Source organism: Ambystoma mexicanum, chromosome 2p, assembly GCF_040938575.1.
Source record: "Ambystoma mexicanum isolate Mex_15411 chromosome 2p, UKY_AmexF1_1, whole genome shotgun sequence".
Lineage (NCBI taxonomy): Eukaryota > Metazoa > Chordata > Amphibia > Caudata > Ambystomatidae > Ambystoma > Ambystoma mexicanum.
Window position 1 is genome coordinate 6,847,027 of NC_090923.1, and position 14,923 is coordinate 6,861,949.

Here is a 14,923-nt window from a genome sequence, read left to right on the forward strand (position 1 = left end):
CAGGTATAAGACCTTGTAACCAGCGGACTCACCGCCAAGCCTCCTGCACGCCCATTCGTTTCAATGGGCCTCTCACCCGCCAAAAATAAAATCGGGTGCTTTCACCCGCCTTTGCGACACAAATGGTTGAGAGCTATGGCAAAGGCCAATTCCTTTAAGTGATTCCGAGAGCACATTCATTTGTTTATTCATTCATTCATTCAATCACTGAAACTTGGCAGCAATGGGGAAGTGAACATTTCCCTGTGGATTATTGTTGTGTTTCTTGAATTGCCCCTGAGGCGCCACTCAGGAGTATCCTGAGCACGCGCAGAAATATCTGAGCACTGAGCATGCGCAGCCACTTTCTGATCACGTGCCTTCAGTTACGCGCAGGAGAAAGACTTCCGGGTTACGTGCATGGAGGATGCGCAGACGCTTGCTGAGTACTGAGCATGTGCAGGAGAGAGGCTTCGGGTTAGGTGCATGGAGCAAGCGCAGACGCTTGCTGAGTACTGAGCATGCGCATGAGAGAAATATCCGGGTTAGGTGCATGGAGCATGCGCAGACGCTTGCTGAGTATTGAGCATGCGCAGGAGAGATATATCCGGGTTAGGTGCATGGAGCATGCGCAGACGCTTGCTGAGTATTGAGCATGCGCAGGAGAGAGACCAGTGTTGCCAACCTAGCGACTTTCTCGCTATATTTAGCGAGAAAGTACGCCCCCTAGCGACTTTTTCATAAAAAAGCGGCTGGCGAGAAATCTAGCTACTTTTTTCAATTGGTTTGGAGACTTGCTCATTTATGCAAGTTTCCAAACCAATTGAAAAAAGTGCTGTAATTCGCCCGTTTTCTAACGGGAGTAATGTAAAAACACACAAATAACTTAAAAGGGAGGTGTTAAAAGGGGAGGGGGCCACAGTAAAACACACTTATAACTTAAAAGGGAGGTGTTAAAAGGGGAGGGGGCCACAGTAAAAGCCATAAATCGCAGGGGGAAAGAGGAGGTAATTATGCAAATTGGGCAGTGACGTCATCTAGCTACTTCTGGCGACTTATAGGGGAGCCAATAGCTACTTTCTTCACTGAGGAGTTGGCAACACTGAGAGAGACTTCGGGTTGTGGTGCACGGGAGCGTTCTCAGGGCTGGAGGAGAGTGGGCGGATGTGCAGCGCCTCTGCGAGCCTGAACCCCCTGGACCCCCTGAACCCCCTGGATCTGGGAAGGCGGGAAGCAGCAGCAGCGGCGGCGAGGAGGAGCCCCAGTCTGCGGAGGAGGAGAAGGCAGCACTTCCGGGGACCGAGGTCAGTACACGAAGCCAGCCCCCCAAACTCCTCACCCCCCCCCGCGCGCCTGAATCCAGAGCCCAACTCATGGCCCCAGGCCTCAGAGGGGGGGGGGGCTTGTGAGGGGCCCCTCTCCCTGGTCTCCAGGCCCGTGGCCAATGCCACAGGGGCGTGAGTCAGAACAAGATGGGGGGCGGGGGGGGCTACACTCGCAGAGGGTCATGGGAAGGGGGGGCTACACTCACAGAGGGTCATGGGGGAGCCCCCAATGGATGCCCCCCCGTTCCATGAGCATCGAGCAGGACCTCTTAAGCTAGGCCAAGACTAAACTACACCCACTCTCCACAGGTGCCCCCCCCTTGCAGCTCTACATCTGCACCCACTCTCCACAGGTGCCCCCCCTTGCAGCTCTACATCTGCACCCACTCGCCACAGGTGCCCCCCCTTGCAGCTCTACATCTGCACCCAGGTGCCCCCCCCTTGCAGCTCTACATCTGCATCCACTCGCCACAGGTGCCCCCCCTGCAGCTGTACGTCTGCACCCACTCGCCACAGGTGCCCCCCCACTTGCAGCTCTACATCTGCACCCACTCGCCACAGGTGCCCCCCCTGCAGCTCTACATCTGCAACCACTCTCCACAGGTGCCCCCCCCTTGCAGCTCTACATCTGCACCCACTCGCCACAGGTGCCCCCCCCTTGCAGCTCTACATCTGCACCCACTCGCCACAGGTGCCCCCCCCTTGCAGCTCTACATCTGCACCCACTCGCCACAGGTGCCCCCCCTTGCAGCTCTACATCTGCACCCACTCGCCCCAGGTGCCCCCCCCTTGCAGCTCTACATCTGCACCCACTCGCCACAGGTGCCCCCCCGCTTGCAGCTGTACATCTGCACCCACTCGCCATAGGTCGCCCCCCCGCTTGCAGCTGTACATCTGCACCCACTCGCCACAGGTGCCCCCCCCCTTGCAGCTGTACATCTGCACCCACTTGCCCCAGGCGCCCCCCCCTTGCAGCTGTACATCTGCACCCACTCGCCCCAGGTGCACCCCCTTGCAGCTCTACATCTGCACCCACTCGCCCCAGGTGCCCCCCCCTTGCAGCTGTACATCTGCACCCACTCGCCACAGGTGCCCCCCCTTGCAGCTGTACATCTGCACCCACTCGCCACAGGTGCCCCCCCTTGCAGCTGTACATCTGCACCCACTCGCCACAGGTGCCCCCCACCTTGCAGCTGTACATCTGCACCCACTCGCCACAGGTGCCCCCCCACCTTGCTGCTCTACATCTGCACCTACTCGCCACAGGTGCCCCCCCCTTGCAGCTGTACATCTGCACCTACTCGCCACAGGTGCCCCCCGCTTGCAAAATATGCACATCGGCCAAACCAGGTGGGTGGGTATAGTGGGTGCATATTCAGCCGCCCCATTCCTATTTGAGTCTGTCCATGGAGGTGGGGCTTGCAACTTTACCAACACACAAGTTAGCCTGATCATCTATGTCCACGTTTTCTATTACTGCTGTGGGGCTCTTTGGGGCCCAAGGCGGTGCCAGTGCTGTAAGTTCCAGGGGTAGAGTGGCAAACTTGAAGCCACTTCGCGTACATTGTGTAGCCTTGGTGCTTCCCTCACCTTTGGGTCGTTTTGCAATCGGTTGCTCTCGAGGATCTCCACACCCTGCGCTGTGCTGACCCACACAAGTGGTAGTTCATCATCATCCATGCCCAAAATGATGAAAGCAGCACGTCCTCGGGTGGATTAGTTAAAGTAATGGCCTGGACACTCCCAGTATGCCCTCCACCAGTGGTGGGCATCACTGGGAGGGTGAACATTCACCTCGATGAAAACTCGGGCATTGAGGAACCAATTAAATCGTTATCTGTAGAAACGTCTATGACCCATTCCAGCTCCGACGGGCTGCTCGGGTGCCTTCTACACCCGCCAGATGGAAGTGGGCATGGAAGGGCTGCAAGTGGAGGAGGCACACGCCGAATGGACCCAGAGCAAGAAGGCCTCTTTGGCGACAGGAGCCTGAAGTGGATCCTCACCAAAGAAGGGCAAGGAGGAAGCACTCCAGAGACGGGGCACAGTCTGTGGATAGAATGGCGGGGGGGGTGGCTGCCTACCCTTCCATTAAGCCTTTCTCCTGTGCATGGGATGGATGGGGGGTGATGCTGGTTGGGCGGGTGGGGCTGCCTAGCCTTCCATTAAGCCTTTCACCTGTGCATGGGATGGGGGGCCAGTGATGCTGGTGGGGGGGCGCTGCCTAGCCTTACATTAAGCCTTTCACCTGTGTATGGGATGGAGGGGGGGTGATGCTGGTGGGGCGGGGGGAGGGGGCTGCCTAGCCTTACATTAAGCCTTTCACCTGTGTATGGGATGGAGGGGGGTGATGCTGGTGGGGCGGGGGGAGGGGGCTGCCTAGCCTTACATTAAGCCTTTCACCTGTGCATGGGATGGAGGGGGGGTGATGCTGGTGCGGCGGGGAGGGGGCTGCCTAGCCTTACATTAAGCCTTTCTCCTGTGCATGGGATGGAGGGGGGTGGTCTGCCTACCCTTCCATTAAGCCTTTCACCTGTGCATGGGATGGAGGGGGGGTGATGCCTAGCCTTACATTAAGCCTTTCACCTGTGCATGGGATGGAGGGGGGTGATGCTGGTGGGGCGGGGGGAGCTGCCTAGCCTTACATTAAGCCTTTCACCTGTACATGGGATGGTGGGGGGGTGATGCTGGTGCGGCGGGGAGGGGGCTGCCTAGCCTTACATTAAGCCTTTCACCTGTGCATGGGATGGGGGCCGGTGATGCTGGTGTGGGGGCGCTGCCTAGCTTTCGGCTTTGCCCGGAGCCTCTGGGTTTTCATGCCCCCTCCAGGTCTCTGGGAAAGAGCATGAAAGCTTCAGGGTTTTCAAGGCTGTAATGCAATGCTTGGCTGTCTTCCTTTGACAGTGATTAGAAGATGTCTGTGGAAGGGCAGCAAAGTTCACAGGTCTCCCACGGGGACCTTTAAACATTTAACAGCGTTGTTTATGGCCATAGATAAGAACTTGGGGCGCCATTGGCTATTTTGCATCATAATTGATGTATGCCCAAGTCTGTGCCTTATTTCAAGGCAAAAGCATTTAAACTGTCCTTCAATACCTTTTATTCGTTCCTGTTTTGAACCCCACAAAGGAGGGTTTGCATTTATGCAGAATGTAACTTTTTCTTCACACTACCTGTAAGCAATCAGGATGCCTGGGATAGCGAAGCAGACATGGGCATCACTATATCCTTTGTAATGGAGCTCTACGTGTTGAGAGCACATCTGCAAAATATAAGGGTCATTTTTTAACTGGCATTGCTTTGCATTCTGGAACTTAGATTCCTGCATTCAAGAGCTAGGAGGAAAAAGCTACAACAGTGTGTTTAAATTACTGTTGCTGCATTATTTCATTGTGTGTATGTAATTATTTATATATAACCTCACCCTTTCTAGCTAGGGTAGTGATGAGGGCAGAGTTTATGGTACCCACAGGTGCTGCAACGTGTGCGCACATCGCGGGCTGCAGGAATCTCAGGGTTTATTCTGAAATGGAAGCCGGTCTTGGCGGGAGTTTCGGAGCAAGTGACGGGGTCAATCGGCAGCGACCTCTTTTCAATTAAATGTGATGAATGTGTGGAGAGTTTCATTTATGTAACTCTTATTAATCATAAAATCTTTTCTTTCTCCAGACAGGAATACATTAGGTGTTTGGTCATGTTCAGCAAAAGGTAAGGAGAAAAGGCTACAAAACATAAATAACTAATGTAATATATGTATGCCTCTCTGCTTCCGTCTACTGACCTGTGTACCCGTTCCCTCTCGTTACTTTTTTTTCCCTCCGCTCGTTCCCAGGGGTAGACTAGGAACCAAAATTGGCCCTGGAAAATCTTTTACAAATGGCCACATGTTGCGTGGAGCAAAGATGAATAGCCACAGAGCGTTTGGATGAGGCTATCCATGAACAGTTTTTAAAAAGTCATGTTGTAACCCTCTTCGACCTATTTTGGGGGCCTATGCAGCCACATTTGTCTTTCGATCCAATCAAAGGAAATGTAGAAATCCAAGAATCTCTTTTCCCCGGACCTCTTCACACCTGTTAATACCTGCTCCTTAATAAGCTGACCTGCAGCAATCACAACCAGCTGCATGGAAGTCCCCTGACTCCCTCATCTGTGCTGGACACCATTAGCATTTCGCAGTGCAGGTATTTGTGTTCTAGCATAGGCACAGGACCCAGCCTAATAATAGCAGGTGCAAGGCATGTGTACGGACTGTAGTATAGCTGTAGGACATCTACCCAGGTACAGGCATCGGACCTATTCCAATAATAGCAGGTATGAGGCTGGTTTACAGGCCTAATGTCAGGTACCTGGACGATCGAGGCAGGTGAGAATATTCTCAGGAGTTCTGGAGACAGCACAGCCCCAATGCACAGGGAAGAATCTTCCAGGACCCTTAAGGTCACCCCCAGTGGACCCTCCCTCCCTGTAGACAGGAGTTGCTATGTGACACGCTCCATTCCCTTGAATTCAATGTGGAATAGGAAATTAAAGCGGATGAGAACAAAAACAGGGATTAATAGAGTGAAAATTGTATGACAACAGGTATCCCCTTAAGTAACAGAAAAGTAGGTACCTGCTATCTGTGCAACCTCGCAAGTAAATCTAAGATTGCTTGAAATACACCATTGAGAAGTAGAAACCGTACTAAGACCAAATTAATAGGATCCTAAATACCTAGCAAGTTTATACCTATGAGTCAGGATTAGCAGGTTGGAGGTGTTGTTCTCCCAGGGAAGTAAGACCATTGCAAGAGCATGATGCTGAGGAAGGGAACAGTCTTTGAAGTGAACTGAGCAAGAGAGTCGCTCTCTGATGCATAAGAGAAGCATGATCCTGAACTGCTGGTACTAAACTGTTTGTTGGAAGAGATATCGGAATGGACATGGGATGGTTGCCCGAGTTTACATGAAAAGTGGTGTACTGAATGGAAGTATGAAACGAATCATAGGTGAATTCAGCAAGGGCCAATAACCAGGTCCATTCTTTTTCATAATCCGTCACGAAACACCAGAGGTATTGAGCCACAGTTTGATTTGCTCTTTTGCTTTTACCTTCGCTCTGGGGATGGTAGGCAGCAGAGTAATGAAGTTGGATAACCAACTCTTTTTACCTAGAGCCTTCCAGAATACGATACAAATGGAGTTCCTCTATCAGTTATGATGTTGTGAGGTACTCGTATATATGGCTATTTAGAAAAAAACAGAGCCAACGTAGGAGCTGACGGTATGTTTTTTAATGCGACAAAGTGAGCCGTCTTGGTGAAGGAATCTTAACATGGTCATGATGACGGTGCATCTGTTTTATTTCATTAGATCTGTTATAAAATCCATAGTGCAGGTCTGCCAAGGGTCTTCAGGAATCTGTAAGGGATGAAGTAACCCCATAGGTTTGTTTCAAACTGTTTTGGAATGGGCACATACCCACACCCTTGAACGCAATCTATGGTATCTTTCTTAATGGTTGTTAGGCAGAATTACATGCAGTACCCTTTGGTACAAGCCTGTACTACACAGTTATGTGGTAGCAGTGGCTGAGCAGCCAGACTTATCTCAAGAGTAATGTGAGCAGTACAAGATGTTGCACAAAGGACTTGCAATCATAGTAGTTCAAACAAACACTATTCAGGGTTTCTTGGTAAAAGAATATACATTTATTTACACAGTCATTTGGAAAACATTCCACTAGTAGGGAAGCAGCTCAATATCGCAATCTTATACACTACTGTACACAACCACTACATCTCTGAACAAGTTAAGCTCCCTTGTAAGTGGGAGCAAAATGGCACTTCAGTTACTTTCAAAAGGTGTAGAAAGATAGGGTTAAAAGAATTTAAAGCACAATGACTTCCATAGGCTGGGCGAATAGTTTCACTTCACTACAACCAGCAATTCAATAGGCCTGGGCCAAAGTCAATGGGGGTCATTACAAGGTTGGCGGTAGGGGTTTAACGGGGCCGGTAGAGCTCACGAGACCCGGTAAGGGTGACCAGGCACCCTTAGCGGGTCCCGCGAGCAGAACAGGGTGCTAACAACCGGCCCGTTGTTGGCACCCTCCCCATTCCCATTGACCCCTATGGGGGCTTGAATGGGAATGGGGAGGTACCGGGTCCGGATTCCTAAAAAGAGGAATTAACGGGTCCTCCAAGGTTGGAATGGTCTGGTAATTCCTCATTCGAGGGACCCGGTACCCGGTAAGGGGGTAGCCATGCCGCTAATAGCAGCATGGCTACTTCCAACCTTGTAATAACCCCAATGGTTCAGAATATTGGATAGGATAGCACGGTTCTGGTAGTAAACAGTTAAGTCTTTGCCAATGTTCGAGGAAGTAGTTTGCCAGAAAAAGAGTTATGTGGGTTTAGGAGCAAACAAGGCCCCAAAGTTAGGAAAGTTTCTCAAACTTTCACTGCGGCAGAAAGGATTTCCACACCGCGTTTGCACAGTACCTTAATATGAAGAAAAGCTGTAGCTAAGGCAGTTGTTCCTGCAGATCTCGCTGTTCCTGAGCTTCAGTCGTGGGGACAAGGATGACGTTGCGAGGTTCCTGCACTGCCCAGGGAAGAGGCCACAGGCTTGGCTAAGCGTCGGTTTTAAGGTGCGAGTGCCTTTAAAGCCACTAAACTGGTATCCTTCTCACTGGCTATCCGGTTTTCAACAGCACTCTGATGAAAATTCAGCCAGTATGGAGACGGTGTCCAGGTGGCTTACGAGTTGGTTGTTCCCACCAGCTCAAAGGAAGAAATTGTCCTTGAAGGAGCTTCTCTGTCGAGGGAGTTTCAGGCAATTCGGACCTGCAGCAGGGCTTCACCGGGCAAACCAAAGGTCCAGGAGTTGCAGCAGTTTTCTTCCTTCAGCTCGTCTTCAATTCTTTCGTTCCAGTGGTCGACTCTGCCTTCCAGTCCTGGAGACTCGCCTTTTAAACAGTTTTCTCCCATTCATTCAGCCTGGCTGTCACTCACCCAGTAGAAGGGCTGTCCTTACCGGACTGTCAGCCAGCCAATCACACCAGAGTGCATTCAGGTCTCCTAGGAGACTAAGCACAGGGAGTTTCGGGCACCTCCCTCACATCCTGTCCACCCCAGACACTCGGGTGCCAGAGGAGGGCTTCAACACTGACCCCGCCATATCCAAAGAACACAAAAGTAAAACACACATCAAAATACATCGGGTGGTTAACCATTGCTCATGATAAAGTAACCCTTGTTCTTCGGTACTCGACCTGTCTTGTTGCAGAAACTCTTGTTTAGATTCTGGAGTGGAATACCCTTGCGAGTCAACATTCTCATATTTCTTGACATATCAGACAGGCCTCTAATAAACTTGCCATAAAATTCAACTAGGCCAAGAAAAGATTTGGGTGCTTCCATCCTACAAATGGCTTCTATGGCTTGCTCTTTGGGTTTGACCCCTTCCCCTGTGATTTTGTGGCCAAGATACACTACTTTGTCAGCTTTGAAAGTGCATTTCTCCAAAGACACCGTGAGACCTGCTTCTTTAAGTATATTTAAAACTCTCTCTAGTCGCTTATCATGTTCCATTTCATCTTTCCCACACACAAGCACATCGTTTTGGTAACACATGACGCCTCTCTCGCTTCCTAGTAACTTGTACATTATGCTTTGAAAAACACTTTGCTGCCGAAACCAATCCGAATGGCATACGCACACATCTGAAAAGACCAATTGGTGTAATGAATGCTGTGAGTTCCCTGGAGTCGGGATGCAACTCCATCTGATGGTAGGCAGATTTTAAGTCAAGAATGGGGAAGACCCTAGAACCAGACACACCCACTAAAAGGTCATCTATCCTGGGCAAGGGAAAACCTATCTGTTCAAATGTCTGAGGTCAATGCATAGTCGTAAAGGCCCATTACTTTTTTACACTACTACTATAGGACTAACCCACTCTGAAGAATCAATCTTCTCTATCACTCCTTCTCTTTCCATCCTCTTCAATTCTTTCTCTACACCTTCTCTGAGAGCTAGAGGAATTGTACGCAGCTTGGCAATTTTTGGAATGGCATCTCTCCTTAAATGAATTTTATGCACAAACCCCTTCAAACATCCTAACTTATCAGATGTGGAATTGGTCTGTACTCTTGTGTCACCCACAGTGATGATGATGGTGGTGGTGGTGGTGCTCTCACTCCCCACCCCCAACACCTGATCAGGGTGGCTTGCTTCAAGTCGTATTCTAAGTTCTGCTTGATCACTCCAAGACAGAAGTTCTCCACCTCTATTGGCCACATGGACAGTCCCTGTCGACCATCTGTCTTTAAACTGCAACTCCGCCTCAAAACATCCTATGATTTCTATGGGGACGTTTCCATAAGCATTCGCTCTCACAATGTTCTCCCACAAATTACAGCATCCAAACTTTTCTCTCCACACCTGCACACTTATCAAAGTGTAATCCGCTCCACTATCCATGAGCATCGAGACTGGTACCCCTCCAATTATCACAGTGGCATAAGGTTTCTTTTTCTTTACCTTACCACCATTGGCATTAACTGAAACACAACCTCTCTACCAGTATCACCGTCTGGGTCATCTTCATATTCTACACTAACTTCATGTACTTGACCCGTAGTTGCATTGAAATTCCTACCAAACCTGGCAATGTGTCCTCTCACCCCACAGTCATTACATATAATGTGAATTGCATAACACTCTTTATCAGATGCCAGATGTGACAGGCTCCCACACTTGAAACACCTCCTCCCTGGAGGAACCATGGAGCAACCAGAGTCTCTAACACTCCTAAAAACATTAGTCTCGCTGGGTGGTCCTTTGGTCACCCTCATGGATGACCATTGTTGGGCCCCTCGCTCTGGGGGTAGGACCTTGACGACTCTCTGGCCTTCTGCCCATTTGTGTAGAGTGTGGTGAAGGCCCTGCACCATGTCTCTGCACCACTTTGGAAACCTTCTGTATTGCTCCTTCATTGTCATCTGACTTGGGCTTATTAAGAGATGGTTTGTCAACTTGAAGTGCTCTTATGCATTTATCTGTATGCTCTACTGTTTTCACAATCTAAATTGCTCTGTCTAGAGAAGGGTTTCTTTCCTTCCACAATTCCTTTCTGATATTGTTATTAGAACACTTGATCATCAACTGATCCCTTAAGTGCTCGTCTTGACAATGGTCAAATCTACATTTAACGGCCAAACCCCTCAGGGCAGTAACAAAATCCTAAATGCTCTCTCCACTCTTCTGGTTCCTTGTAGCAAACTTGTATCGTTCCAGTATTATGTTCTCTTGAACACAATAATGCTTATCCAATTTTGCTAATGTTTTTTCATAAGGTCCCCCTCAGGAATATCTGAAGGTTCTGTGAGTTTTTTTCAATACCTCCTGCCCTGAAGCACCCAAACAATGAAAGAGCAACACCTCTTTGTGCTCATTGGAGAAGTTAGGCCCAAACACTGCCAACACATACTTATGAAATCCCTCCTTCCAGTCCAACCAACGCACTCTAGGTTCGCCTGGTGTTGGAAGAAAGAATATCGGAGCTGGTACATTAGCCATGCTCAAGACTGTATAATATCACCTTCAGATACAAGCAATTACTCTGTTCAAGAGTAGAGCACCTTAAAGTTATAAGTACTTAGAGACGCATCCCCAATCTGCAAAGAAAAATTATCAGAATTTCCATACATGCATCCACCAATGTCATCACACACATGAGTTCGCAGCCGCAAACTATCGCTCTGTTAATCACAAGTGCCCTTCAACATTAAGAAACTGTTGCATCGCTCCGAGAAGCAGGAAATTGAAACAGGCCAAAGATGGAAGCCATGTTTTAGGGTCCCTTATTCTAAGAGCGTGTTGATGTGCGGCCGCAGCGAGAGCATCGACAAAGACGGCGGCCGTCACGCTCCAGGGTTCCTTCCTCGGGACTGCAGTGACCTGCAGATGTGGAACAGGAGAATGGCAACGCACAGTTCCGTTCGCCTCCTCAAAAGTAAAAAATGGGCGGCGGGTGCAATTATAGCATCCAGGGACTGTATCAGGTCACAATCAGGTAACAGTACCGTTTTGTCAACCAAGCAGTTAAAATCTCTGTACACATTAAACTTGATATATCCAGACCTTCGTCCACGAAGCTGTCCTTGGAATTCTCGGGCACTCTCTTTCCAATGTCGAGGAGCGGTGTCTCTTCGGTACCAGCATTCCGCTCTGGGGCAAATGCTTGGTTCTCCAGGCTCTCCTCACTGGTATGCGATTTCCAATCGCCGGTGACACTGTTCCTGTTCACCCGCACCTCTGGTGAACTCCAAACTGCTAATAAATTCCTGCTGTTTGCCAGGGGCCGTGACTCCCTGGGCCAGTCCTCGTCGGCAATGTTAAATTGTAAGGGTACACTCCAAAGACATGACTTGGGTTGAAGGGTTTATTCAAAAGATAGGTTCATCCAGGAGAAACAGGCCCCAGCCATGGACTGCCTTGTCCACCTCTCTCCCTCCTCCTCCAACTCTCACTGTCTAGAATCCGGAACCTTTCCTGAAGGATAACAAGTAGGTTCCATGGTAACTAGGATACATGATGCAGGTAGCATGGTATCAACAATACATGAGAGGAGATGTACATGGATGACACTAAGCTCCTCCTAACAGTCATCTTATCAGTATAGAAGAAAGGAGGCTGAGTCTGTGATCAAGATAAGGGGCATTGATCGCCTTGGAATTTAAGGCATTTTGTTTCTTCAAATCTATATGGGGGTTGTGATGCTTTAGCCAGGGTATTCAAGAATTATCTGGTAGTGTGGAGCGGCTCGGCTTCAAACGCCATATATTCATCGTGGTAAGTGGCACCAGTCACAAGTAAGCTAGGGGTCTGGAGAGTAATGGGTCCGGAAATGAGGGGCGAGCCGCCCATGGATATCAGTATGAGGTTTGGGAATCAAGGGGATCATGATATCCATGAAATTCCCTGTGGCCCCACTAGCTATTAAAGCAGTGACCATATGCCTTCTTTGATTTTCCCATGAGAGTGACATGTGTATAAACACATGTTCTGATTGACTAGGTGTAACAGGGCAAAGATAATGTGGGGAATATCTTTCACATCAACGCATACTGGCATTCCCCTTCAAGAACGAGTCAGGGTGTTTCCCGCTGAAGAGGGCTTTTTAGGGCACACTCACACGGAATGACCCTGCAATATAACACATGTTCTGTTTTCTCTTTTCCTTTCCCTCGCTCTCTTCCATGGTAATCAGACCTTGAATACTCCCTTGCTGCATGGGGTCGGCTGAGGAAGGATTTCCTTTCTCCCATCGGGGGTTTGGTTTTTTATCTTCCCATCTTTTTTTTTTGCCCTTCCTATATAATTTAGTTCTCTGGTCTATTCTGATCATGAGAGAGACAAGGTCATTCATATTATCAGGAGGGGCTACAACGGTACTATGTGCATTCTTTAAGTCTTCTCTTAGCCTCTAATTGAATAGGGATAGCTGGGCGTCTTCAGGCCACTTAGTTTGCACCACAAATCCTCGTAAATGAGCTATATACAATAGGCGATCTGCGGTTCCCTGACTGATGCCCATAAACTCATTGCGTAGTGACTGTAAGGCATATTGTCTATCGAATATGGACTCAAGTCGTTTAAAAGCCACCATAATCCATCAATAATGGAATGTTGCCACTACATAAGGGGTGGCCCCCATGCAATAGCAGTTTTATGATATTTTATTTATAGCGCGCCCATACACAAATGTTTCAAAGCGCAACAAGGCAATGGGGGGGTTGGGGGGAGACAAGGCAACGATCTTACTAGGCCCAGTGACATTGAGATTGCGCAAGTGCATGGGAGAGGGAAGGGGGAAAAGTTCCAGGGGAAGGGGAAGTGCCGAGGTAAGGGGGGGGAGAAGTGCAGGACATGGGTGGCAGGCGTTAAAAACCAACCCGCTAAGGGACCTTGGTGCTAATTACGGCACCGCAAATTTGCGGTACCGTAATTAGCACCTTCCTCATTCCCATTATGCCCTATGAGGCAAAAATGGGGAAGGGCAATGGTGGAAGGGGGAATTACCGCCCCGCCAACTTTGGAATAGGGCGGTAATTCCCCTTTCCACAAAGGCGGTGCCGGTATTTTACCGGCATGGACCAAGGTGCTATTAGCACCTGGTCCACCACCTACCGTGTAATGAGGCCCATAGACAAAAGAAACTAGGTCAGCAATTATCCACTGGTCATCCATTGTTACACAATCTTAATGAACTCACATTAACAGAGACATCGTACCTCATTCCCCAGTCTGTGCCGCTGTGTATTCTTAAACACGTGTAACCCATATTCTGATACATACGTAAAATGTAGTAACCTAGAGACGTGTATATTTAGCAATTCGGCGAATTAACAGCAATTGGTTCATGCATTACAGTTTCGAGGATCATTTCACTTACCCTCGTAGTTCTGTTGTCATTACATGAACCGAGGGAGAGCTGCGTGGACACGCTACTCTTCTCGGTTTTTATGTGTAGCCCTGGCGACCAAACGAGGGTTCGTGCTCCGGCTCCTCGGAGCCAGTGCCCGTATGCCTCGCATCTCACCCTCCCATGGCAACGGGAGGGTGGGATAGTTTCCATGGCTACGCATTGTGTATTCAAGGTAATCTTACCGTTATGCGTGAATCTAACAAAATAAACATAACACACTCAGTTTAACTGTTACCTTTTAAGCTCTCCGGGGTGTACACTATTAACATGCTTCCCTGTGGTTCGGTTCTGTGCGTCAATGGAGATTCAATCAATGTCCGATCTCCATGATGTTGTGTGCCTATTTCCACTACTCTAGTCTTCTTTCCTTCATATTGCTTCAGAACCCAATGCATATTCTCCCCCACTATAAGCCCAAAGAGCTGTTTAGCAGAGAGGACCCTATTCATTCTCTTGGGAGCGATTTTGTATATCTCTAATAGGCATGATCCCACACCACATGGTTTTTCAAGCATTCCCAAATCATTCTTTCATATGCAGCCTATATTGTTCTCATTTACAACCAGTTCAAAAAAACACATCTAGTTTATCTCCTCATTGAGACCTTTTGGTGTCAATGTTCCAAGATCATCTCTTTGATCAAGTCTTTTCTGGATGTTCTCATGGGCATTCATTCTTCTTACCACTTCCAAGATCAGGAATCGGATCTGAGCAAGATAATGTTTTTTTCCCACCAGTGCCTCGCCACTGCCTAGTTGATGTGATCTCGGATACATGATCTGTGTTCGTTCCACCTGATCTTCGCAGTTCTCTTTGATTGTCCTACGTATTTTGTATTTGTATTTTGTTTATTTGTATAGCGCGCTAGGCCCGAGGGCAACCAGGCGCATATCTTAGAGGCACAGGGTACAATACTGGCATTGATACAGTTACAGATTAAATTCACAGGAGAATAACTTAGGTCGCGAGGTACACATTAGGCATAAGAGCATAAAAGCAGGTGCAGGCAGAGTTAACTATTCATGCAAACAATACCAGTAGTTCAAGGGTAGTGAAACATGTGGCTAGGCTGGTAGTGGGTGAGAAGTAGAGGCTAGCCAGAGCTTGGCTTTGCGTTTGAAGAGCGTGGCGGACGGGATAGTT

At 48.9% G+C, this 14,923-nt stretch overlaps 1 protein-coding gene and 1 long non-coding RNA gene across 2 annotated transcripts in view; both read left to right on the top strand.

Annotated features, from left to right (window-relative positions):
- LOC138566128 (zinc finger protein 585A-like) overlaps nucleotides 1-14,923 on the top strand; it is a 368,140-nt gene that overhangs the window by 309,407 nt on the left and 43,810 nt on the right. The gene's annotated exons all lie outside the window — the stretch shown is intronic.
- The window catches only part of LOC138566130 (uncharacterized), a 47,703-nt gene continuing 33,786 nt past the window's right edge, over nucleotides 1,007-14,923 (top strand). The window contains exons 1-2 of the long non-coding RNA XR_011301844.1: nucleotides 1,007-1,283; nucleotides 4,974-5,012. This is a non-coding gene — a long non-coding RNA (uncharacterized lncRNA). The remainder of the gene's footprint in view (nucleotides 1,284-4,973; nucleotides 5,013-14,923) is intronic.